We start from the raw sequence: 24,493 nt of genomic DNA, 5'->3' as shown, positions 1-24,493 counted from the left end.
CAAAGATTAGGTGGCCATACATTTCTGGGTCCATTTCTGGGTTCTCTATTCTGTTCCATTGATCTGAGTGTTTGTTTTTGTGCCAGTAGCATACTGTCTTGTTGATTACAGCTTTGTAGTACAGCTTGAAGTCCTGGATTGTGATGCCTCCTGCTTTGGTTTTCTTTTTCAAGATTGCTTTGGCTATTTGGGTCTTTTCTGGTTCCATTCAAATGTTAGGATTGTTTGTTCTAGCTCTGTGAAGAATGCTGATGTCTTTTTGATACGGATTGCATTGAATATGTAGATTGCTTTGGGTAGTATCGACATTTTAACAATATTTGTTCTTCCTATCCAGAAGCATGGAAACTTTTTCCATTTTTTTGTGTCTTGTTCAATTTCTTTCATCAGCTTTCTATAGTTTTCAGTGCATAGATTTTTCACCTCTTTGGTTAGATTGATTCCTAGGTATTTTATGGCTTTTGGTGCAGTTGTAAATGGGATCGATTCCTTGATTTCTGTTTCTGTTGCTTCATTGTTGGCGTATAGGAATGCAACCAATTTCTGTGCATTGATTTTATATCCTGCAACTTTGCTGAATTCATGAATCAGTTCTAGCAGTTTTCTGGTGGAATCTTTAGGGTTTTCCATGTAGTGTATCATGTCATCTGCAAAGAGTGAAAGTTTGACTTCCTCCTGGCCGATTTGGATGCCTTTTATTTCTTTGTGTTGTCTGATTGCAGAGGCTAAGACTTCTAATACTATGTTGAATGACAGTGATGGGAGTGGACATCCCTGTCTTGTCCCTGACCTTAGGGGGAAAGCTCTCTGTTTTTCCCCATTGAGAATGATATTAGCGTTGGGTCTGTCATATATGGCTTTTATGATCTCGAGGTATGATCCTTCTATCCCTACTTTCTTGAAGGTTTTTATCAAGAAAGGATGTTGTGTTTTGTGAAATGCTTTCTCTGCATCTATTGAGAGGATCATATGGTTCTTGTCCTTTCTTTTATTGATGTGATGAATCACAATGATTGTTTTGCAGATATGGGACCAACCCTGCATCCCAGGTATAAATCCCACTTGGTTGTGGTGAATTAGTTTTTCAATGTATTGTTGGATCCAGTTGGCTAAAATCTTGTTGAGGATTTTTGTGTCCATGTTCATCAGGGGAATTGGTCTATAATTCTCCTTTTTAGGGGAGACTCTGTCTTGTTTTGGAATCAAGGTAACACTGGCTTCATAGAAAGAGTTTGGAAGTTTTCCTTCCATTTCTATTTTTTGGAACAGCTTCAAGAGAATACGTGTTAACTCTTCCTTAAATGTTTGCTAGAATTCCCCCGGAAAGCCATCAGGCCCTGGACTTTTATTTTTTGGGAGATTTTTGATTCCCAGTTCGATTTCTTTACCGGTTATGGGTCTGTTCAAATTTTCTATTTCTTCCTGTTTCAGGTTTGGTAGTTTATATGTTTCTAGGAATTTGTCCATTTCTTCCAGATTGCCCATTTTATTGGCATATAATTGCTCATAATATTCTCTTATTGTTGTTTTTATTTCTGCTGTGTTTGTTGTGATCTCTCCTCTTTAATTCTTGATTTTATTTATTTGGGTCCTTTCCTTTTTCTTTTTGATCAAACTGCCTAGTGGTTTATCAATTTTGTTAATTCTTTCAAAGAACCAGCTTCTGGTTTCATTGATCTGCTCTCCTGGGTTTTTTTTTTTGTTTGTTTTTTTTGTTTTTTTTGTTTTTTGGTTTCCATAGCATTAATTTCTGCTCTAATCTTTATTATTTCCTGTCTTCTGCTTGTTTTGGGTTTTATTTGCTATTCTTTTTCCAGTTCTTTAAGGGGTAAGGTTAGGTTGTATATCTGAGATCTTTCTTCCTTCTTTAGGAAGGCCTGGATTGCTATATACTTTCCTCTTATGACCGCCTTTCCTGCATCCCAAAGGTTTCGGGTTGTGGTGTTATCATTTTCACTGGCTTCCATGAACTTTTTAATTTCATCTTTAAGTTCTTGGTTAGCCCATTCATTCTTTACTAGGATGTTCTTTAGTCTCCAGGTATTTGTTACCTTTCCAAATTTTTTCTTGTGGTTGATTTCGAGTTTCATAGTGTTGTGGTCTGAAAATATGCATGGTATGATCTCAATCTTTTTGTACTTGTTGAGTGCTCTTTGTGTCCCTAGTATGTGGTCTATTCTGGAGAACGATCCATGTGCACTGGAGAAGAATGTATATTCTGCTGCTTTAGGATGAATTGTTCTGAATAGATCTGTTAAGTCCATCTGTGTCATTCAAAGCCCTTGTTTCCTTGTTGATTTTTTGACTAGATGGTCTGTCCATTGCTGTCAGTGGGGTGTTGAAGTCCCCTACTATTATGGTATTACTATCAATGAGTTTCTTTATGTTTGTGATTACTTGCTTTATGTATTTGGGTGCTGCCACATTTGGCGTATAAATGTTTACAATTGTTAGGCCTTCTTGGTGGATAGACCAAGATATAAGGCCCTCCTTCATCTCTTGATACAGTCTGTATTTTAAAGTCTAGACTGTCTGATGTAAGTATGGGTACTCTGGCTTTCTTTTGTTGATCATTAGCATGATAGATGGTTCTTCATCCCCTTACTTTCAATCTGAAGGTGTCTTTAGGTCTAAAGTGGGTATCTTGTAAACAGAATATAGATGGGTCTTGTTTTCTTATCCATTCTGTTACCTTATGTCTTTTGATTGGAGCATTGAATCCATTGACATTTAGAGTGAGTACTGAAAGATATGAATTTATTGCCATTATGATGCTTGTAGAGTTGGAGTTTCTGGTGGTGTTCTCTGGTCTTTTCTAGTCTTTGTTGCTTTGGTCTTTATTTGTTTTTTTCCCCCCATCTTTTCTTCCCTCAGAGAGTCACCCTTAAAATTTCTTGCAGGGCTGGTTTAGTGGTCACAAACTACTTTAATTTTTGTTTGTCTGGGAAACTTTTATCTCTCCTTCTATGTTGAATGACAGCCTTGTTGGATAAAGAATTCGTGGCTGCATATTTTTCTGATTCAGCACATTGAATATATCCTGCCACTCCTTTCTGGCCTGCCAAGTTTCTGTGGATAGGTCTGCTGCAAACCTGATCTGTCTTTCCTTGTAGGTTAAGGACTTTTTTCCCCTTGCTGCTTTCATGATTCTCTCCTTGCCTGAGTATTTTGTGAATTTGACTATGATATGCCTTGTTGATGGTCAGTGTTTGTTGAATCTAATGGGAGTCCTCTGTGCTTCCTGGATTTTGATGTCTGTGTCCTTCCCCAGGTTAGGAAATTTTTCCACTGTGATTTGCTGACATAACCTTTCTACCCCTATTTCTCTCTCTTCCTCTTGTGGGACCCCTATGATTCTGATGTTGTTTCTTTTTTTTTTTTTTTTTTAATTTTTTTTTTCAACGTTTATTTATTTTTGGGACAGAGAGAGACAGAGCATGAATGGGCGAGGGGCAGAGAGAGAGGGAGACACAGAATCGGAAACAGGCTCCAGGCTCTGAGCCATCAGCCCAGAGCCCGACGCGGGGCTTGAACTCACGGACCGCGAGATCGTGACCTGGCTGAAGTCGGACGCTTAACCGACTGCGCCACCCAGGCGCCCCTGATGTTGTTTCTTTTTAATGAGTCACTGATTTCTCTAATTCTTAAATCATGCTCTTTTGCTTTAATTTCCCTCTTTTTTTCTGCTTCATTTTTCTCCCTAAATTTGTTCTCTATATCGCTGATTCTCTGTTCTGCCTCCGCCATCCTTGCCACCACACATCCATTCGAGATTGCAGCTCAGTTATAGCATTTTTAATTTCATCCTGAGTAGCTTTTACTTCTTTTATCTCCACAGAAAGGGATTCTAATCCATTTTCGACTCCAGCTAGTATTCTTATTATCGTGATTCTAAATTCTGGTTCAGACATCTTGCTTGTATCTCTGTTGGTTAAGTCCCTGGCTGTCATTTCTCTCTGCTCTTTCTTTTGGTGTGAATTCCTTTGTTTCATCATTTTGATGGGAGAAAAGGAATTAATGAGGTAGAAAAAATTAAAATTAAAAAAATATTAAAATTAAAAACAAATACATATATACAAAATCGAATAAATGATGCTAGATCCTAGGTGTGTTTTGGCCTGGGTGTTGAAAGTGTTATGCCCAGAATTTGTGATCCCCAAAGACCACTAGGGAGCCGAGTCCGATGCAAAAGCAAAGAGCCTTTATTCGAGCTAGCTCGAGCTCAGTCCCCTACCTGCACCGATGCAGCGGTGAGATACCAGGGAAAGAGAGCGAGTTTCAAAAGGACAAAGGTTTTATTGGGGCCTGGGGGCAGTTGGTGAGGTAATGGCTATGGCCTCAGCTGATTGGCTGGGGAAGGGTCCTGGGGAAGGGTCCGAGTCCTGTTAGGCAGGTGAGGGGGGGTTACTCAAGGGGAGGAGGTGTGGTCAAGGTGAAGGGCACAGAACAAGATGGAGTTGGCTGGCATAGGCCCGCCCTTTCAAAAGGGGCTTGATAATTAGAGAGAAATGGTAAAGAAAAAAAAAGAAGTCGTTTGAAAATTTGAAAAAATGAAAACACTGAAGTAGACTAAAATGAAATTTTGGAGGTAAAATAGAATTTGAAAATATTTACAGAAAAGTAAAAAATACAGTAGAAAAAAATTAAAATATTTTTTATTCTTTTTTTTTTTAATTTTTTTTTTAATGTTTATTTTTGAGACAGAGAGAGACAGAGCATGAATGGGGGAGGGGCAGAGAGAGAGGGAGACACAGAATCGGAAGCAGGCTCCAGGCTCCGAGCCATCAGCCCAGAGCCCGACGCGGGGCTCGAACTCACAGACCGTGAGATCGTGACCTGAGCTGAAGTCGGGCGCTCAACCGACTGAGCCACCCAGGCGCCCCAAAAAATTAAAATATTTTTAATAAAAATTGAAAATAAAAATGAATTTTTTCTCTTTTTATATTCAGGAAAAGAAAAAGGAAAAAGAGAAAAAATAAAAAGAAAATTGAATAGATGAACAGTCTAACAGACAGAAATACAGTTGAAATTACTTTGTTTTCCGCTAGAAGTCAAACTGTGAAATGCTTTATATTCCATAAACTAAGCAGGTGGAGAGACTTGTGTTCCTGAGGAGGGAGGTTGGCCCAGTTGGGCAGGGTTTAGTGTAACGGTTCCGTTCTCCAGTAGATAGCACTGCTTAGCTTACTGGTGTGGATTCTTGAGGCGCTTGTAGGTGTGTATGCGCATGCGTGGAAGCGTTGACCATGGCGTCACCCAGTTACCCACTGTCTCCTATCAGACCTGATCTCCCTGATCAGCAATCGCGCACCTGTCCTTTGTCTTCGGCTACCATCCACTCCAAACTTTTACACAGTCCGCAACCCAGCCCCAGGCAGCACCTTCCTCCTGAATTTTGTTTTAGATGTGGCTGTTTTTCCCGAACGCTTACTTCTGAGGGACTGCGGTTTTGACCTGTTCTGCGCTTCTGCGGGAGGGTCTCACTGAGAAATGGTCGGTTGCCGGCCGCACCCAGGAATGTTTGCGGGACTGGGCTGCTGCTGATGCATAGAGACTGAGGCCTGGTGCCAGCCCACCCCAGAAAAAGTTCGTGAGATGTTATAGCAGCAGCGTTTCAGGCATTATGGAAAATTACAACATGCATCTGGCACCAGGCTTCACCCTTAATGACCTTGTTCCAGCACCAGCGAATGTGGTTGTTCTCCCGGGTCCACTGGGGCCTTACCTTTGGGGGACCCACACAGCCTCTACCAGGTGTCCTCCTGGCAAGGCAACCGCCTTTCCACTTGTGGCCTGAAGAACCCTGGACTCCACTCTGCTCCTGGGGATTCACCCTTCACACCAGAGCACCACCAGGTATCAAGCTGCAGAGTTCAGACTCTGTGTTCCCCCTGTTTATAGTCTTAGTGGAATTTAAACCCTCTCCTTTCTCCCTTTTTAGTTCAGTCCCTGCAGCTATTTTCAGTTTTCTACTTTCCCTCTAGCGGTTTTTTGGGGGTGCTTTTCCCGTATTCTCCCCCCATCTCCGTCGTCTCACCGCACACAAATGTGGCTCCCTGCCCTCTGTGGCTTCTTTCTCCCCAAATTCACTTCTTTGTGCTGTGTACCTGCTGAATTCTGTGGTTCAGGTTGTGCAGACTGTTGTGTTAATCCTCAGATCAGTTTTCTAGGTGTGCAGGACGGTTTAGTGTTGGTTTGGCTCTATTTCATGGACCCGAGAGACACAAAAAACTTCCATGCTCTTTCACCATCTTGGCTCCTCTCCCAGTCTCCTACCATTTTCTTAAGAAGGCAGTTTGATGTTAGGAAGAAAGCACAAGTCTTGTATGATGACAATTATCATCAAAAGTGTCATTAAAATGTGGCTCAGTCAGTTAAGTGTCTGACTTCAGCTCAGGTCATGTTATCACAGTTCCTGGGTTCTACCTCTGCATTGGACTCACTGCTGTTAGTGAAGAGCCCACTTGAGATCCTCTGCCCCCTCTCTCTCTGCCCCTCCCCTACTCATTTTCTCTCTCAAAAATAAAAGTTTCATTAAAATCCCTGATACTTTTAAGTTGTATGACCTCAAGCAAGGTGCTTTCACCTTCAGAGCCACCCTGGAGCATGCAGAGAACCTGTATTAGCTACTGAGGGTTCATTAGAGAGATCAAGTCTTCCAAACACTGCAACAGGCAAGGAACTGAATGAATGGGGGCCCAATCCAGGTTTCCTTGCCTCACAAGTTCTGTGACTATATGAGAAATAAAGCTATATATACAAATATCCCATTGTGTGATACAGTTAACATCGTAGCTATAAAAAAGTAAGCAAGACATAAGCTCTTTTAGGCAGCAACACTAAACTTATTGCCAGATCTGACATATTTTCACCCTTCAATGCTTATGAAAAAAAAAAAAAGAACTTTCTTTCAGATAGGATGATGGAACAGAGAGACATAACTAACAGGTACGTCCATTATTCTATGGAAAGTACAGTCTTTATGTCTGTCATGTCCAGATTCTCATCTTTGATTTAATTGAGAGATCATCAGGAGAAAGTCCATGCATATTTATCCACATATCTCCTGCACCTAGATCTGTGTTTGACACAGGGAAGACTTCCACACATACTTACTGAAGTCAATTTCCTCATCTCCCCATCCAGTTAGAGATCTGGTCTTTACCTCAAACTACACACAAACACACACACATACACACAAACACAGGCACATGTGCACACACATGTGCACACACTACACTGAGTTCCCAGAGACATAAGCTTATTGGCCAGTTATCCTCATCCAGGCCCTGGGTATCTGGAGTATGGTAAATTCATGGTGATGGTGCCAGTGGAGAAAGGGAATGAAATTATTTATAAATCTATGATGATGAGAAAAATGGGGAAAGAAATGGAATTTGGTTTGAAGCTCAGAAAGTAAGTGGAGACTAAATCATAGTTATTTTTATGCCAATACCATACCATTTAAATTACTGTAGCTTTGTAATATATTTTGAAATCAGGAAGTGTGATACCTCCAGCTTTGTTCTTCTTGATCAAAATCGCTTTGGCCATTTGGAGGTCTTTTGTGGTTCCATATGAATTTCAGGATTTTTTTCCTCTGTGTCTATAAAAATTGTCTTTGGGATTTTGATAAAAATTGCATTGAAACTGTAGATTGATTTGGGTAATATGGACATTTTAACAATATTGATTCTTCTAATCCACAAACACAGAATGTCTTTCCATTTATTTGTTTATACTTTAATTTCTATCATCAACGTTTTATAGTTTTTAGTATATAAATCTTCTACCTCTTTGATTAGGTTTATTCCTAAGCATTTTATTCTCTTTAGTGATATTATAAATGGGATTGTTTTCTTAATTTCCTTTTCAGATAGTTTGCTGTTGGTGTATAGAAATGCAAGTGATTTTTATATGTTGAATTTGTGTCCTGTGATTTTAAAGAATTTGTTTATTAGTTGTATCCATTGTGTGTGGGGGTGGGGGTGGGGGGGTGGTCTTCAGGGTTTGTTACATATCAGATCATGTCATTGGCAAACAGAAATAATTTTACTTTTCTTTTCCATATATCTGATAAGAGGTTAATTTCAAAAATATATAAGGAACTCCTATAACTCACTAGCAAAAAAATAATCCAATTTTAAAGTGGCAAAAGACTTGAATATACATCTAACCAAAAAAGACATACAGATGGCCAACAAGTACATGAAAAGATGCTCAACATTATTAATCATCAGGAAATGCAAACAAAACCACTTACCACCTGTTAAAAGATATTGAGATATAACTTCACACCTCTTAGAATGACTCTTATCAAAAAGATAAGAGATAAACAGTGTGGTGAGGGTATGGAGAAGAGAACGCTTCTGTACTGATGGTGGGAATGCAAATTATATAGCCACTGTGGAGAACAGTGTGGAGGCTCCTCTTCAAAAAATTAAAAATAGAATTACCATATTGTCCAGCAATTCTGCTTCTGGATATATATCCAAAAGAATTGGAGTCAAGATCCTAGAGAGATATCTGGACTCCCTGTTCGTTGTAGCATTATTTACAATAGCCAAGATATGGAAATGACCCAAATGTTCACCAACAGATGAATGAATAAAGAAAATGTTGTGTATACATATAATTGAATATTATTCAGCCTTAAAGAGGAAATCCTGCCACTTGTGATACTGTGAATGGACCTTTAAAACTTTGTAAGTGAAATAAATGAGCCACAGAGGGAAAATACTGTATGATTTCTTATATATGAAGTATTTAAAATAGTCATATGTATAGAAGTAAATGAAAGGATGGTAGATGAGGGAGGGAAAATATGGGGAGTTGCTCAATGTGCATAAAGTTAGTCATACAAGATGAACAAGTTCAGAAATTTTCTGTATAACAGTGCATACAGTTAACAGGTACAGTGCACTTAAAATTTTGTTAAGAGGATAGATCTCTCAGGTTAAGTTTTATCACAAAACAACAGTAACAACAACAAAGGGACACAAAGAAACTTTTGGATGTGGTGATGAATATGTTTATTACCTTGATAAATCACACCTTGATTGTGTGATGGTAACTTGATTATATACATTATGTCCACATGTACCAAATGATCTGCATTAATTATGTGCAGGTTTTTGTGAGCCAGTTATGCCTCAAAGCTGAAAAAAATAAATTGTACTTATCATCCTGTAGAAACTGGCCTGTGGCAGTTTCTATAATTCTGATTATAGAATATGACGTATCGAACAGAAGTAAATCTTTAAGGCTGAGAGGGATAGTGTCTGGAGCATAGCATTTAGGTCAAGAGAGTTTCATTATAGACAAAAGGAGAAGAGATGCACTGAACATAAAATGGAAAGACCCAGGGAGTTTCTGGAGAATTTACTCTCTCCAGATAATTTTCAAAGGTGTGAAAAACACTCTCCCTTTTTTCTTTTGATTTTTCCTATCCTTTGGACTTGGAAGGTGGACTGAGCCACAGGCTACCTCTTGCCTCCTCTGAGGAGGCATTACCTACATAACCTTTGTAGGTAAATGTAAGAAATCCTACAGGGTAGGAATGGGGAAAATCTTATTTTGTTGGCATCAGGCCTCCAAATGGAGGCAAATAAAAGGAGTACTTATTTCCTTTTTTATTAAAAAAATTTAAAAACATTTATTTATCTTTGAGAGACAGAGAGAGACAGAGCATGAGTGGGGGAGGGGCAGAGAGAGAAGGAGACACAGAATCTGAAGCAGGCTCCAGGCTCTGAGCTGTCAGCACAGAGCCTGACACGGGGCTTGGGCCCATGAACCACAAGATCATGACCTGAGCTGAAGTTGGACTTCAGCTAACTTCAGCTAATGGACTGAGCTATCCAGGCACGCAAAGAAATACTTGTTTCCTAATGGAAGCTGGGTACCAAGGTTTTGGATAAGAAAAGACTAAGTCAGGGTTGAGGGGAGAATTTGCCTTCCAGGGATGGGTGGTGATTCACGTGGCCAGGCCAAGCTGCAGTCATGTGCTGGTGCTGGAGAGAACATCATCCTTAAGGGAAAAGGAAATCAAAGAAATTTGAAGTAATGAAGACAATGTGGAGAGTGGGACCTCTAGCAAGCAAGAGTTGAGGTGTAGTCTGTGGTTGTGGAGATGAGCATTAAAAAATAATAATAATAACAAACAAAACATGCTTGAATTTGTATCTTTGATGAGAATATTTTGCACATTGAGACTTGATCTCTTCTTAAAAAAGAAAATGCAATAATAGGAGAGCACCTCTCTGCAGAGCACAATGAGATCAGCAACCTAGACTCCTCCCTTGTCTCTCTTTATTTTTGAGCAGGAAATGGCCAGCCTTATGGTGACCTGGGCTCCATGTTGCTGCTTGTCCAGCTGGACCTGCTCCTGGCTCCCTCTCCTCAGACCAGAGGGTACCCACAAATAGTTTGAGGACACAGGGATTTTCCTGGAGGTGAGGATTATTTGTGCCTGGGGTCAGCCTTCCTAGGTTCACCCATGCTGCTTCCCCCAGGCGATCATTCCTTCCCTCCAACCTTGCTCTTATGGTCTCTCCCCAAGCTCAACATTCCCATACTTTCTAAGAGACTACTACTTTTTTGAATTTATTTTTTAAAATTATTTGAGAGAGAGAGTGGGGAGAGGGGCAGAGGGGGAGAGAGAGAGAGAGAGAGAGAGAGAGAGAGAGAGAGAGAGAGAGAATTTTAAGCAGGTTCCACACTTACTGAGGAGCCTGACAAGGGACTCGATCCCATGATCCTGGGATCATTACCTGAGCTGAAATCAACAGTTGGACACTAAACCGTTGAGCCACCTAGGCATGCTGAGACTAATACTTTACACTGAATTCGGGTTTCTCAAAAAAGAAAAACAACCCAATAAAATTAAGTATGACTTCAAATACATCCCTCCTTCAAAGACTACAGATATCCCCAAGCCAAGGAAATACAAAACATCTGGCTTCCTGTTGGAATGAGGGGAATGAGGAAAATATAAGAGAAGAAAGAAAAAGTAAGATCTCAGAAAAATATTCTGCCTTGCATTTTTTTTTTTTTAATTTTCTTACTGAAAAATTTCTGAGCACTGTCTCTGTGCTCTTCCCACCTAAGGACTCAGAATAGGGAGAATATGACATAATTGTATCCAGTCTGTAATTTCAAATTTACCTTGAGTTGCAACGTGAGATCCAGTTGCTGGGAACTGCATCAGTTTCTGCAAAGGTAGAGGAGTTCATGCACTATGCCCCTCAGCTGCTCTTTCTTAACCTCACCTAAACTTAAAGGAGGCTTTTTGGTGTGTGTGTGTGTGTGTTACAGGGGAGGTGAGCTGAGAAAGAGAACTGGTTTTCTGATGATTGAGCATCTCTTCCTTAGTCTCAAAAATGTGGGGATGGGGAAGTTTCTGGCAACATTCCTGAGAGCCAACTTATTGCCTCAAATTAGAACTTACTGTGCTACAGGGGCACCTGGATGGCTCAGTTGGTGAAGCGTCTGACTACTCTTGATTTTGACTCAGGTCATGGTCTCATGGGGTTGGAGCCCTGCATTGGGATCTGTGCTGACAGTGCCTCCTTGAGATTCTTCCTCTCTCTCTGCCCCTCCCTGCTTGTGCTCTCCCTGTGTCTCTCAAAATAAATTTAAAAAAAGTTACTGTGCTATAGACCTTTGCTAACAGATCTTGTTATTTGGGAAGATAATTCTATGCAAATATGGAATCACTTTAAAAGTGAACAACCTTAGAATGCATCTTTTTGTTCTCACTAATTGTGCATCATCACAAATTCAGATGCTCCTGGTTTCTCTGAGATAGAGCTCTGGAGACTCTATCAGGATCTCCTGCGTGAACATTCTCCAATAGTCTGAAAGTTTATTAAGTAAAAATATGTGAAGGTCCACTAATAATATCCAAGCCAGGTTACGCCCAGATAATGATCTCTAGAATGTTCCAGTTCAGCACATATTGTTGAAAACAGAGAGACACACATGTGCTGTAATCAAATGTGAGTGAGCCATGTACTGAAATAGGCCAAGGGATATAGAATATCTGAAAGGGAGAAAAGGAGACAAGACGAGGAAAGAAGGAGGGAGGGAGGATATAAGAGGGTATGAGCAAAGACTCCATGAGAAGATAAAGCTCCCAGTGTGAGAGACACTTTCTCCCATAATGCCTGTGGTCTTGCTGTGCATGGAGGCAGATGAGTGGCCATATCTAGTGAGTCCATGAGGCTGGAGGCTCCCTGGGACTGGGGTGTGTCTTTGAATCCTTATTACCTGGTACAGAGTCCATGCTGAGAAATGTTTGATTGATGAATGGTGGGACATATTTTCATCTGACCCAGTACACTGAGTGTGCGAAACATCAATAAGTATATAAACCAGAATATTCTACCAATTATATGTGATACTAATTTCTGTTCTATATCTCACTGATTGTCTGGGTTTCCTGTTTTTAACTCTAGTTGTCTTCTAGGACTGGCACCAGGACCAGAACCCTAGAGATTCAAATCTCTTACCAGTGCTCTCCTGTCAAGAGCTGCCTCCTTAGTTCCAGACCCTTGAGCTGGTGGCAGAAGCCTTCTTTCAGCAGGCTATTCATGGTAAATATTACCACAGTTCCCACCTGACTTATAGAGTCAGGTAGTGCTTGAAACCTGTCCTCCCACTGGGATGGTTCTTCTAGAATTTTTTTTTGTTTGTTTCTTTATTTTGAGGGAAAGAGAGCATGTGTGGGGGGCTAGGGGGGGAGAGAGAGAGAGAGCGAGAGAGAGCGAGAGATTGAAAATCCCAAGCAGTCTCCACTCTGTCAGCACAGAGCCTGACGGGGGGCTGGATCTCACCAACCATGAGATCATGACCTGAGCTGAAACCAAGAGTTGGATGCCTAGCCGACTGAGGCACCCAGATGCCCCTGGTTCTTTTAGAATTCTGACATCAGCCTGAATCAACAGGGCATTTTACTTTGCACTCTGGCCACTCTCCTTGGGAGTCAGCTCTTTAGCCAGTTCAGTATATCCTGACAAGAACCACCTTGTTTTTTTACTCAGTGGACTATCTCAGGGGTTTCCATGTGACCAGTAGTCAAGTGGGGACATGATTTAAGGGAAGTTGGAAAATGCATTTGTGAGTATCTTAGGTATCCTAATGAATTCTCTGAAAACTGGCGGTGTGATGGAATGTTTAATCCCACCGCACACTAATGCATAACAACTATGGTTAAGAAGGCTTTGCAAAAGGCTACCTAGACAGTCAACCATCCAGGAGGGTTAAAACCAATAGCACCTATTGGTTTGCATTTCATTTCTTTTCCTATGTAGTGAACTTCAAAGGTCTTTAATTCCCTGTTATCTCAGAAGATTAGTATTGTGGGAACAGAAGGTTCCACCAGGTCCTCTATGGAGAGAGAAAAGGATTAGGTAAGTTTTTCTAATTCACATTAGTCAATAGTTATGGGTTAAGGCTTTAAAAAGAATAATTAAAATGTCAGTAAGGCCATTCAGAGGAGGTAAAAGTAAATAAAACCTTTTCTCCCTTTGACTTTCATTTCTTTTCCTTTTTGTTCTCCTGATAATGGTTTAAAGACCACTAATCCTCTTATATCTTAGAGGAATACTATTGCAGAAACACTGGTAGTACTGGATGCTCTGTTGAGGGGAAAGAGTAGGTCGTCTGTGTTTAGAAAAGTTTAAAAAGTCTGCTGCGGCGCCTGGATGGCTCAGTAGGCTGAGCATCTGATTCTTGGTTTCGGCTCAGGTTATGATCCCAGGGTGGTAGAATCGAGCTGTGTGTTGAGCCCCACACTGAGTTTGGAGCCTGTTTGGGATTCTCTCTCCCCCTCTGCTCCTCTCACCCACTCATTCTCTCCTATAAAATAAAATAAAATAAAATAAAATAAAATAAAATAAAATAAAAAATTTAAAAGTCTGCTTATCATGGTTGGTTCTAAGATATTTACAATGTGTGTTAGAATGTGGAAAGGTCTGTTATAAATTCAGTATAACTTGATTTTGTTCTTTGTCTCTAACTGTTTAGGCCTTGGAACCCCTTTTCCCCATGGTTTCTGATAAACTTTGGAAAATGCTTTTGATTTATTTCATGATCCCCTTTGGGTGCTGAGATTCTCCCCATGTTTGCTCTTCAGTGTCAATGTAATCTTGGTATCACACTAGGCAACAAACCTGAACAATAGGAAGGTTACACAGTTCTGAACAGAATTTATGGTGCCAATAAATTACAAGGGCCTTGTCAGGTAGAAGCTTTCAAATACCAATGGAAAGAGCATACCATTTACTTTGATGGCCCAAGGGCCTGCAAAAATAACATAAAGAAACTCTTCTAGTCCTCCTTCTCCAGGATAAGCAGGAAAGCTTATATCCTACTCTTCTCCATGCTTCTTCTGATATGAGAATTGTTGGAATGAGAATAGTCTGAACTGAGAGGGGCTTTGTGAAAGAAGTTGCAGAATGAAGAAGTTAGCCCATGTGGAATTTTGTGAAGCCTTTCTTCCTTGATGTACATCTATTCCCTGATGCTGGTGAGCATTTCAGGTCCAGAAAGCCTCTCCTTAAGATTCCATAGCGTCATGGGTCTCTATATGCAGACGTGAGCAATCCAGGGAGGACCCTGGGATGGTGTTCCCTGAATAGCAGAGCTTGATGCATAAAAATTATTAAACAAATATTATTTTAAAATTTTAATCAGTTACTTGGAACTTGACAATTTAAAACATAATTCTAGGGGCGCCTGGGTGTCTCTGTCAGTTAAACATCCAACTTCGGCTCTGGACATGATCTCATGGTCCATGAGTTTGAGCCCCACATTGGACTCTGTGCTCAGATTCTGTCTCCCTCTCTCTCTGCCCCTCCCCTGCTTCGTTCTCTCTCTTTCTCCCTCTCAAAATAATTAAACATTTAGAAATTTTATTTTATTTTATTTTTATTTTTTAATATATGAAATTTATTGTCAAATTGGTTTCCATACAACACCCAGTGCTCATCCCAAAAGATGCCCTCTTCAATAGCCATCACCCACTCTCTCCTCCCTCCCACCCCCCATCACCCTCAGTTTCTTCTCAGTTTTTTTTTTTTTTTTAGAATTTTTTTTTTAACGTTTATTTATTTTTGAGACAGAGGGAGACAGAGCATGAATGGGGGAGGGTCAGAGAGAGGGAGACACAGAATCAGAAACAGGCTCCAGGCTCTGAGCGGTCAGCACAGAGCCCGACGCGGGGCTCAAACTCACGGAGTGTGAGATCGTGACCTGAGCCAAAGTCGGCCGCTTAACCGACTGAGCCACCCAGGCGCCCCTCTTCTCAGTTTTTAAGAGTCTCTTATGCTTTGGCTCTCTCCCACTCTCACCTCTTTTTTTTTTTTTTTTCCTTCCCCTCCCCCATGGGTTCCTGTTAAGTTTCTCAGAGAGCCTGGGCACAGCCCCTGGCGCACCGCGCCCCTGAAGTCTTCCCCGTGAGACCCCAGATCTTTCCTGGACGCTCTTCCCACTGGGCCCTGAAGGGAGGCAGGGGTCCGGGTCTCATCTAACGGGTGCTCCTCAGAGCCAGGGGCTTCCGTGGTCCCCCACCCGGTCCCCGAGGGACGGCTGGCACCCTGAAGCAACCGTGGGAGGGGGTGCGGACCCTGCAGAGGTGCCATGTACCAGACCGACTTTGGCCGTGGGCTGGCCCAGCTGGACACAGACACCCCGGCCTATGCTTGGCGGACACAACAGGAGGATGCAGGGTGTGATAGACTGCCCGCCCCGCGAACACGGTGGGCACAGGGGCCCTGGTCTCCGTGCACCTGCCAGAACCGGGTCATCTCTGCTCTGAAAGCTGCAGGTTAAAAACGTGTCAGTGTGAAAATCAATCAATCACTCACTCACTCAGTCCCCCACTTCCAAGGATAGTCTGTTGTTTATTCCTACCACAGGTCTTTTCAATGCAAAAGCCAACTATTCCTCTTTGCAGCCTGGGCCCACCAATTAATGACAATTTGAAAGAAAATTTGGTTTAATGTTTATTTATTTATTTTTGAGGGAAGGGATAAGGGCGGGGAGGGGGGGGGAGAGAATACCAAGCAAGCCCTGTGCTGTCAGCGCAGAGCCTGAGATCATGACCTGAGCCTAAATCAAGAGTCCGAAACTTAACCAACTGAGCCACCCAGGCACCCCAGGAAAGTTGGTTTAAAACTAGGATGATTACATTTTGCAAAACACCTGACCAGTTCTCTACAAAATTATCATGGTCCTCAAAAACAAGGATAGTTTGAAAGACTGTCATAGTCAAGAGGAGCCTAAGGACACATGACAACTAAATATAAAGTGGTGTCTTGGATGGGACCCTGGAACAGAACAAGAACATTGGTAAAATCTAAGGAAATCTGAATGAAGTATGGATTTCAGTTAAATAAAAAACAAAGAAGCAAAAAACAAAAAAACAACTAAAACACTCCCCAGCTTTACTCTGTCCTTGATAGTGAACACTCTGAGACTCCCGCATGGTGAACTCCTTTGATTAAAACAGTAGCTGGAACATGACATGAATGGACTTTTAGACTTTTAGACACTGAGCTGCAGCCTGCATTGCAATCTTGGCTAACGGCCGTTTATCAACTGTTGTTAGTTAACTGTTGTTAGGAGGGTGCTATACAATATGACCACAAGAGGGGAAAAAAGAACATTTCTGCCTATGTGGTAAAAACTGGGGCCATAGGCTGTTATATTGCTCAATATTTCCCTTAGAAGGTTTGTGTGAGAAATCTCCCTCCTTTGGGTTTTTTGTTTTGTTTTGTTATAAAGAAAGGAAAAATTTGAGTGGGTCAGGAATTCAAATAGAACACAGTGAGGGCAGCTTGTCTCTGCTCCAATGTCTGAGGCCATAGCTGGAGGACTCAAAGATTAAGAGCAGGAATCACCTGAAGGCGTGTTCACCACACATGATGAGTGGTTGATAGTGGCTGAGACATTAGCTGGGCCTGTTGGCTGAAATATCTGTACCAGGCTTCTCTGGGTGGCATGAGCTTCTCTATAGCATGGAGATTGTGTCCCAAGACAGAGAAGGACAATGCAGCTGAAGCTGTATCACCTCTTATGACTTGGCCGTGGACATCATGCAGTGCTACTTTGTGTTCTATTTATTAGAAGTGAGTTCCAGGGTCCCTGGGTGGCTTAGGCATTGAGCATCTTATTTTGAATCAGGTCCTGATCTCGTGGTGGTTCATGACTTCAAGCCCCATATGGGGCTCTCTGCTGTCATTGCGGAACCTGCTTCAAATTCTCTGTCTCTGCACCTCCCCCACTTGCGCTCTTTCTCTCAAAAATAAACATTAAAAAAATAAAATAGAAGTGAGTTCCTAAAACTAACCCATACTCAGGGAAAGGAAACACAGACCATACCTTTTAATAAAGGAGAATCAACATCACACTACAAGAAGAGCATGTAGAATGGGATATGTTGGTGTGGACATCTTTGGAAAATGCAATATGCTACGATCGGTTTGAAGAAAATATGGCAATATTCAGTAAAATTGAAAATATACATATGGCTTGACAATTCCACATCTAAATCTACGTTGGTAAAAATTTTCTACATATTCATCAACAGAAGATTGAGATTCTATAGGTTGCCTTTTAGTTTCGTTGATTTTTTCCTTTGCTGTGCAGAAGACTTTTATCTTGATCAAGTCCCAGTAGTTCATATTTGCTTTTGTTTCCATTTGTTCTGGAGATGTGTCTAGTAAGAAGTTGCTTCAGCTGAGGTCAAAGAGGTTACCGCCTCTGTTCTCCTCTATGATTTTTACGGTTTCCTATCTCACATATAGGTCTTTCATCCATTTTGAATTTATTTTTGTGTATGGTGTAAGAAAGTGGTCCAGTTTCATTCTGCATGTTGCTGTCCAGTTTTCCGAACACCATTTGTTGAAGAGACTGTCTTTGTTTTTTTCATTGGACATTCTTTCATGCTTAGTTGAAGACTAGTTGACCATATAGTTGTGGATCCATTTCTGGGTTTTCTATTCTATTCCATTGATCTATGTGTCTATTTTTACAGCAGTAACATACTGTCCTGATGACTACAGGTTTGTAATACATCTTGAAGTCCAGAATTGTGATGCCTCCAGGTTTGCTTTTCTTTTTCAGGATTGCTTTGGTTATTTGGGGTCCTTTGTGGCTCCATACAAATTGTAGGATTGTTTGTTCTACCTCTGTAAAAAATGCTGGTGTTCATTTGCAATTATGTGAATGGAACTAGAGGGTATTATGCTAAGTGAAATTAGTCAGAGTAACACAAATATCAAATGACTTCACTCATATGAGAACTTTAAGACACAAAACAGATGAACATAAGGGAAGAGATGCAAAAATAATATAAAAACAGGGAAGGGGACAAAAACATAAGAGACTCTTAAATATGGAGAACAAACAGAGGGTTACTGGGGGGGGTTGTGGGAGGGGGGATGGGCTAAATGGGTAAGTGGCATTAATCTACTCCTGAAATTACTGTTGCACTGTATGCTAACTAACTTGGATGTATATTAAAAAAATAAATTAAAAAATGTTGGTGTTATTTTGATAGGGATTGCATTAAATGTGTAGATTGCTTTGGGTAGTACAGAGATTTTAACAATGTTTGTTCTTCCAATCCATGAGCATGGAATGCGTTTCCATTTCTTTGTGTCCTCTTCAATTTCTTTCATAAAGGTTTTATAGTTTTCAGAGTACATGGATCTTTTACTTCTTTGGTTAAATTTATCCCTAAGTATTTTATTGTTTTTGATGCAATTGTAAATGGGATCAATTACTTGATTTCTTTTCTGCTGCTTCATCATTGTTGTATAGAAAGGCAACAGATTTCTGTATGTTTATTTTATATCCTGTGACTTTGCGTAGTTTGTGTATTAGTTCTAGCAATTTTTTGGTGGAGTCTTTTGGGTTTTCTACATAGAGTATCATGTCATCTGCAAATAGTGAAGTTTTGACTTCTTCCTTGATGATTTGGATGCCTTTTATTTCTTTTTGTTGTCTGATTGCTGAGGCTAGGACTTTCAGTACAATGTTAAATAACAATGAGACTGGATTTCCCTGTCTTGTTCCTGACTGTAGAGAAAAAGCTCTCAGTTTTTCCTCATTGAGGACGATATTAGCTGTAGGTCTTTTGTATATGGACTTTATGATATTGAGGTATGTTGCCTCTATCCCTACTTTTTTGAGGATTTTTATCAAGAATGGATGCTGTATTTTGTCAAATGCTATTTCTGCATCTATTGAGAGTGTCATATGGTTCTTATCCTTTCTTTCATTAATGTGGTGTACCATATTGGTTGATTTGCAAATATGGAGCCACCCTTTCAGCCCAGGAATAAATCCCACTTGATTGTGGTGACTAATTTTTTAATATGCTGTTGGATTTGATTTGCTCGTATCTTGTTGCCAATTTTTGCACCCATGTTAATCAGGGATGTTGGCCTATAATTCTGCTTTGTCTGGCTTTGGAATCAAGATAATGCTGGCCTTGTAAAATGAGTTTGGAAGTTTTCTTTCCATTTCTATTTTTTAGAAAAGTTTGAGAAGAATAGATATTAACTCTTTATTTTTAAACATTTATTTATTTATTTAAAGAGAGTATGAGTGGGGGAGGGGCAGAGAGAGAGTCCCCAAGCAGACTCTGTGCTGTCAGCACAGCCCAGTGTGGGGCTTGATCCCATGAACTGTGAGATCATGACCTGAGCCAAAATCAAGAGTCAGATGCTTAATTGACTGAGCCACCCAGATGCCTCTATTTCTTCTTTAAAGGTCTGGTAGAATTCTCCTGGGAAGCCATCTGGCCCTGGACTTTTGTTTGTTGGGAGATTTTTGATTGCTGATTCAGTTTGTTTCCTGGTTATGTGTCTCTTCAATTTTTTGTTTCTTCCTGTTTCAGTTTTGGTAATTTTTATGTTTCTTGGAAGTTATCCCTTTTTTCCAGATTGCCGAGTTTGTTGGCATATAATTTTTCATAATATTCTCTTATAATTCTTACTTTTTCTATTGTGTTGGTTGTCATCTGTCTTCTTTCATTTGTGATTTTATTTATTTGGGTTCTTTTTCTTTTCTTTTTGCTAAGTATGGCTAGAGGTTTATCAATTTTATTAATTCTTTCAAAGAACCGGTTCTTAGTTTCATTGATCTGTTCTTCTGTTTTTGTTGTTGTTGTTGTTCCTGTTGTTTCTATATCATTTATATCTACTCTATTCTTTATTATTTCCCTTCTTCTGCTGGCTTTAGGCTTCATTTGCTTATCCTTTTCAATCTCCTTTAGGTGTAAGGTTAGGCTGTGTATTGAGACTTGTCTTGCTTCTTGATACAGGCCTGTATTGCTATATACTTCCCTCTTAGGACCACCTTTGGGGCATCCCAAAGGTTTTGGACTGTCCTGTTTTCATTTTCATTTGCCTTCCATTTATTTATTTATTTCTTCTTTAATTTTCTGGTTAACCCATTCATTCTTCAGAAGGAAGTTCTTTAACTTCCATGTATTTGTGGTCTTTCCAAATTTTTTCTTGTGGTTGACTTCAAGTTTCATAGTATTGTGGTCTGAAAATATGCATGGCATGATCTCAATCTTTTTGTACTTGTTGAGGCCTGATTTGTGACCCAGTATGTGGTCTATGCTGGAGAATGTTCCACGTGCACTTGAAAAGAATATGTATTCTGCTTCTTTAGGATGAAATGTTTTGAATGGATCTGCTGAGTCCGTGTGGTCCAGTGTGTCATTCAAAGCCATTGTTTCCTTCTTGATTTTCTGCTTAGATGACTTGTCGGTTGCTCTAAGTGGGGGTGTTGAAGTCCCCTACTATTATTGTATTATTATCAATGATTTTCGGTATGTTTGTGATTAATTGATTTATATATTTGGGTGTTCAAGTTAGGGGCATAAATATTTACAGTTGTTAGATCTTCTTGATGGATATATCCCTTAATTATGATGTAGTACCCTTCTTCATCTCCTATTACAGTCATCAGTTTAAAATCTAGTTCATCTGGGGGCACCTGGGCAGCTCAGTCAGTTAAGTGTCCAACTCCTGGGCCTCTGTCCTCCTTCCCCAGAGGAGAACCACTGAGTCGACTAGGCAGAGATGGTGTGTGATGGGGTTTTGGAATGGTGGTGGGGTCTAGAGCCCACAGCCAAGAAAGGATTCTTGAGAGATCTTTGGTGCAAAACGGTGATTTTATTAAAGCACAGGGACAAGACCCGTGGGCAGGAAGAGCCACCCCGGGACCATGAGGAGAGACTGATTATATACTTAGTAGTTGGGGGAGGTAAAGTCAAAGGGAAGTTTCCAAAGTGATTTTCATATGCTAAAGAAGACTCACAGGATATTGGAGGCTTAGCTGCTGTCAGGCTAAAGTTGTTTTTCTCTCTAGCAAAGCTTTAACATTAAGACAGTAGGGAGTTCCTGGAGAAATTTTCTACTCTGCTTGCTTCCAGTATCTGTCAATGGGCTGCAGGTCATAAGGAAATATGATTTTATCTCCATTTCCTTCTGCCTTTATTTCCCACATCAGGGTGGACTTCTAAAACTTCAAACTTTGAGATCTGCTGCTTATAAAAACTTGCAATAGTCAGCCCTTCTCCTTTTCTCAGTCAATGGTTTTGGGGAAGAGTTTTTCTTATGCAATTCCCTATGTGCTACTTTCACTCTTTCTCTCTTGCTTCCTTCTCCATGATCAGGGGTCCCTCCCCTCTGCAGCAGCCTTGATTATTTTCTCCCCCAAATCAACTCTTTGCAGCTCCTAACTACCACTATGTGGCCATTTTTCTCCCTCTGAATGTGCAGTTTGTTCTCTCAGTCCTCAGATTGATTTCTTGGGTGTTCAGAATGAGTTGATCTTTATCTGGCTATGTTGAAGGGACAAGACAAGCATAGGTCCCCCACTACTGTGCCATCTTAACTCCTACTTCCTAAATTTTTTTCTAAGTTTTACTACTTTTTGGACCATTGTATAATGCTATCAGGTCATTTTAGCTGATTTAGGGATATACCTAAATGAGTATCTGATTTAGTCAATTATCTTGACTCTCCCAGAATACATTATTGAATGCAAAAAAATAGCACAAATCTGAGAGACTCCACCATCTAGTCCATTTGTTTAGAACTAACACCTTTCATCATAAGAGATTTTCCCAAAGTTATCCTCATTCTTACTCCCTCCTACAATTTCTTCAATCTATGAGTTCCCTTTAATGTATAAATAACTATAGTTGAGTAACAGTGAGTAACTGAGTGGTTTGAGTAAAGGAAATTCAGTCTTTTCTTTCTCCAAGAATCTGTGGAATTGTCCAGGTAATGTTTATGATGAGGGAGTATGAGGCAAGCTGAGGACAAAGCACAAGCTAGCACCCCTCCTCCCCACCAGTGGGATATGTATGATATTCCTCAGCCACTCCTGGCTTCCCAAGAGCAAAAGAAAAGGAAAGGAAACAAGTGGTTGACTGATAGAGATCACAGTCATGCAGGACATATCTCTATCAGTTTACAATCAATAGCCTAATCTATCAGTTTACAATCAATAGCCTAATCTCCCGAAAACTATGGATTCACTTTCCTGGAGGCCCTATTATCACCCTCCCCTCCATAGTGATGTGGGGAATAAAGGCAAGAAGGAAATGGCAGGTAGAATTAAATGTCCTTATAACCTGAGCTCATTGACAAATACTTGAGGCAAATACAGAGTATAATATTTTTCCACGAACCCCCTACCATCCTAATGATAATGCCTTACTAGAGGAAAAAACAACCTGAACTTGACAATAGCAAGGACTCAGGTATCCCTGGAGTCCTCTTTAGCATATCAGAGTCCTTCTGGAGGCCTGCCTTTTGCCATTACCTCCCCCAACTCTGTAGTATATAACCAGGCACTCTTCACAACCCCAGTGCAGCTCTTTCTGCCCCTGGGTCCTGTCCTTGTGCTTTAATAAAATCAACTATTTGCACCAAAGACATCTTTAAGAATTATTTCTTGGCTGTCAAGAAATACAGTATTTCTTGGCTGTCAGCTCCGAACCCCCACCACCATTCCCAAACCCCATCATTTATATTGTACATAAGTCCATTCTGATTCCCGATTAGGTCAACGCAGGCCATCTGAAGATCCCTTTCCCTGAGGATGATGCTACTTTCTTACACTGGTTTACATCAAGCATGAACACAGGTCCTTCTGTCCACTCCCCACAGACTTTACTTGAAGACTGAAACTATACAATGTAAATACAACACTGCTTAAAGATGAATACTATTGAAAGCTGCTCTACACTGGGTGTTGTATGGAAACAAATTTGACAATAAATTTCATATATTGGGAAAAAAAAAAAAGAAAGCTGCTCTAAATTGGAGGACTGAAATCCTCTCAGAATTTCCCCTATGGGTACCCACCTTCTCAGATGCCAAGTTGTCCTGCCTTCATTTCTCTTCCCACTGAGAAGGGCCTTAAATATTTAGCACCCTTGGAATCCATGCTCCTGAAACCTGAAACTTCATATTTCAGTCTTTGTTTCAAAGATATGATATAAATATGTGGCATAAAGGAAAGTGAGCCCAATTAGCACACCTGTTAAAGGAATAGCTTGGTTTGGAAAGAACCATTCTGCAGTACTGGTAATTGACAGACTTGAAACTATTTCAATATGTGGCCTTTCTAATATGCATTGTGTTTGGCTGCTACTCAAAGTCAGATCAGTCTACAAAACACTTTGACTTACACTGGACTGCTAGCCCAATGAGTCTAGTAGTTGACAAGGAAACTGAAGGGTATGATGTGTAGCAGAATATGCCACCCCAAAATGTGATTCTTTGGCATAAGAATTATTTTAGGCTGCTCATTTTGAGACACAGGAGAAATTCTGAAAGCAGAGTAGAGGTTACCCTTTCATAGAGCAAATTTACATAAGAAAGGGGACCTGTACGTGGAAGTGAGCTATAATAGAGATTGCTTTTTCATCTGAGTGGCTCATCTGCATGGCAGGGCAAATTTTGTTTACCAAACATTTCCTCTTCTTACCTTGCTATGAATTGCCTTCCCCCCACCCCTCCCCTCTTAAAATCCTTGACCCCTATCCTTTCCTTAGCCCAGGATGGTACATAAGCCTCAGCTGGCTGGCTGCTTTTGAGTATCTCATATTTTTGTGGGGCTCCCATATGTATGTACGTAATTTAGATGGTTTTTGTCTCACTAATCTGCCTTTTTATTATGGGATAGGGAGGGTCTCAGTCAAGAATCTAGGAGGATAGAGGGAAAATTATTCTTCCTCCCCTACATCTAAGACCTAATTTCTTAATCCAGCCTAATTCTTAACCCTAGTCCTTCAATTTCTAAATCCACTACCTGTTCCAAAACACCATTATTTCTGTGATATTTCAGGATTTACATAAGGCTTTTTTTTAGTTTCCCACTGCTTTTTTTCTTGAATTTATGTTTTCTCTTCATTGATTCCAAGAGATTGGGAGAATTGGGGGCACCTGGGTAGCTC

At 40.5% G+C, this 24,493-nt stretch overlaps 1 long non-coding RNA gene across 1 annotated transcript; it reads left to right on the top strand.

The window, feature by feature from the left end:
• The first annotated feature begins 45 nt into the window (after nucleotides 1-45).
• LOC121031418 (uncharacterized) lies at nucleotides 46-18,162 on the top strand. The gene is made up of 3 exons (XR_005790709.1): nucleotides 46-73; nucleotides 2,332-2,337; nucleotides 18,038-18,162. It is a non-coding gene; the product is annotated as an uncharacterized LOC121031418 (long non-coding RNA).
• Nucleotides 18,163-24,493: the final 6,331 nt, after the last annotated feature.

Source organism: Herpailurus yagouaroundi, unplaced genomic scaffold (genome assembly GCF_014898765.1).
Source record: "Herpailurus yagouaroundi ecotype Mexico unplaced genomic scaffold, PumYag 141, whole genome shotgun sequence".
In the NCBI taxonomy this organism is placed as follows: domain Eukaryota; kingdom Metazoa; phylum Chordata; class Mammalia; order Carnivora; family Felidae; genus Herpailurus; species Herpailurus yagouaroundi.
This window is presented reverse-complemented; position numbering and strand designations above follow the sequence as displayed.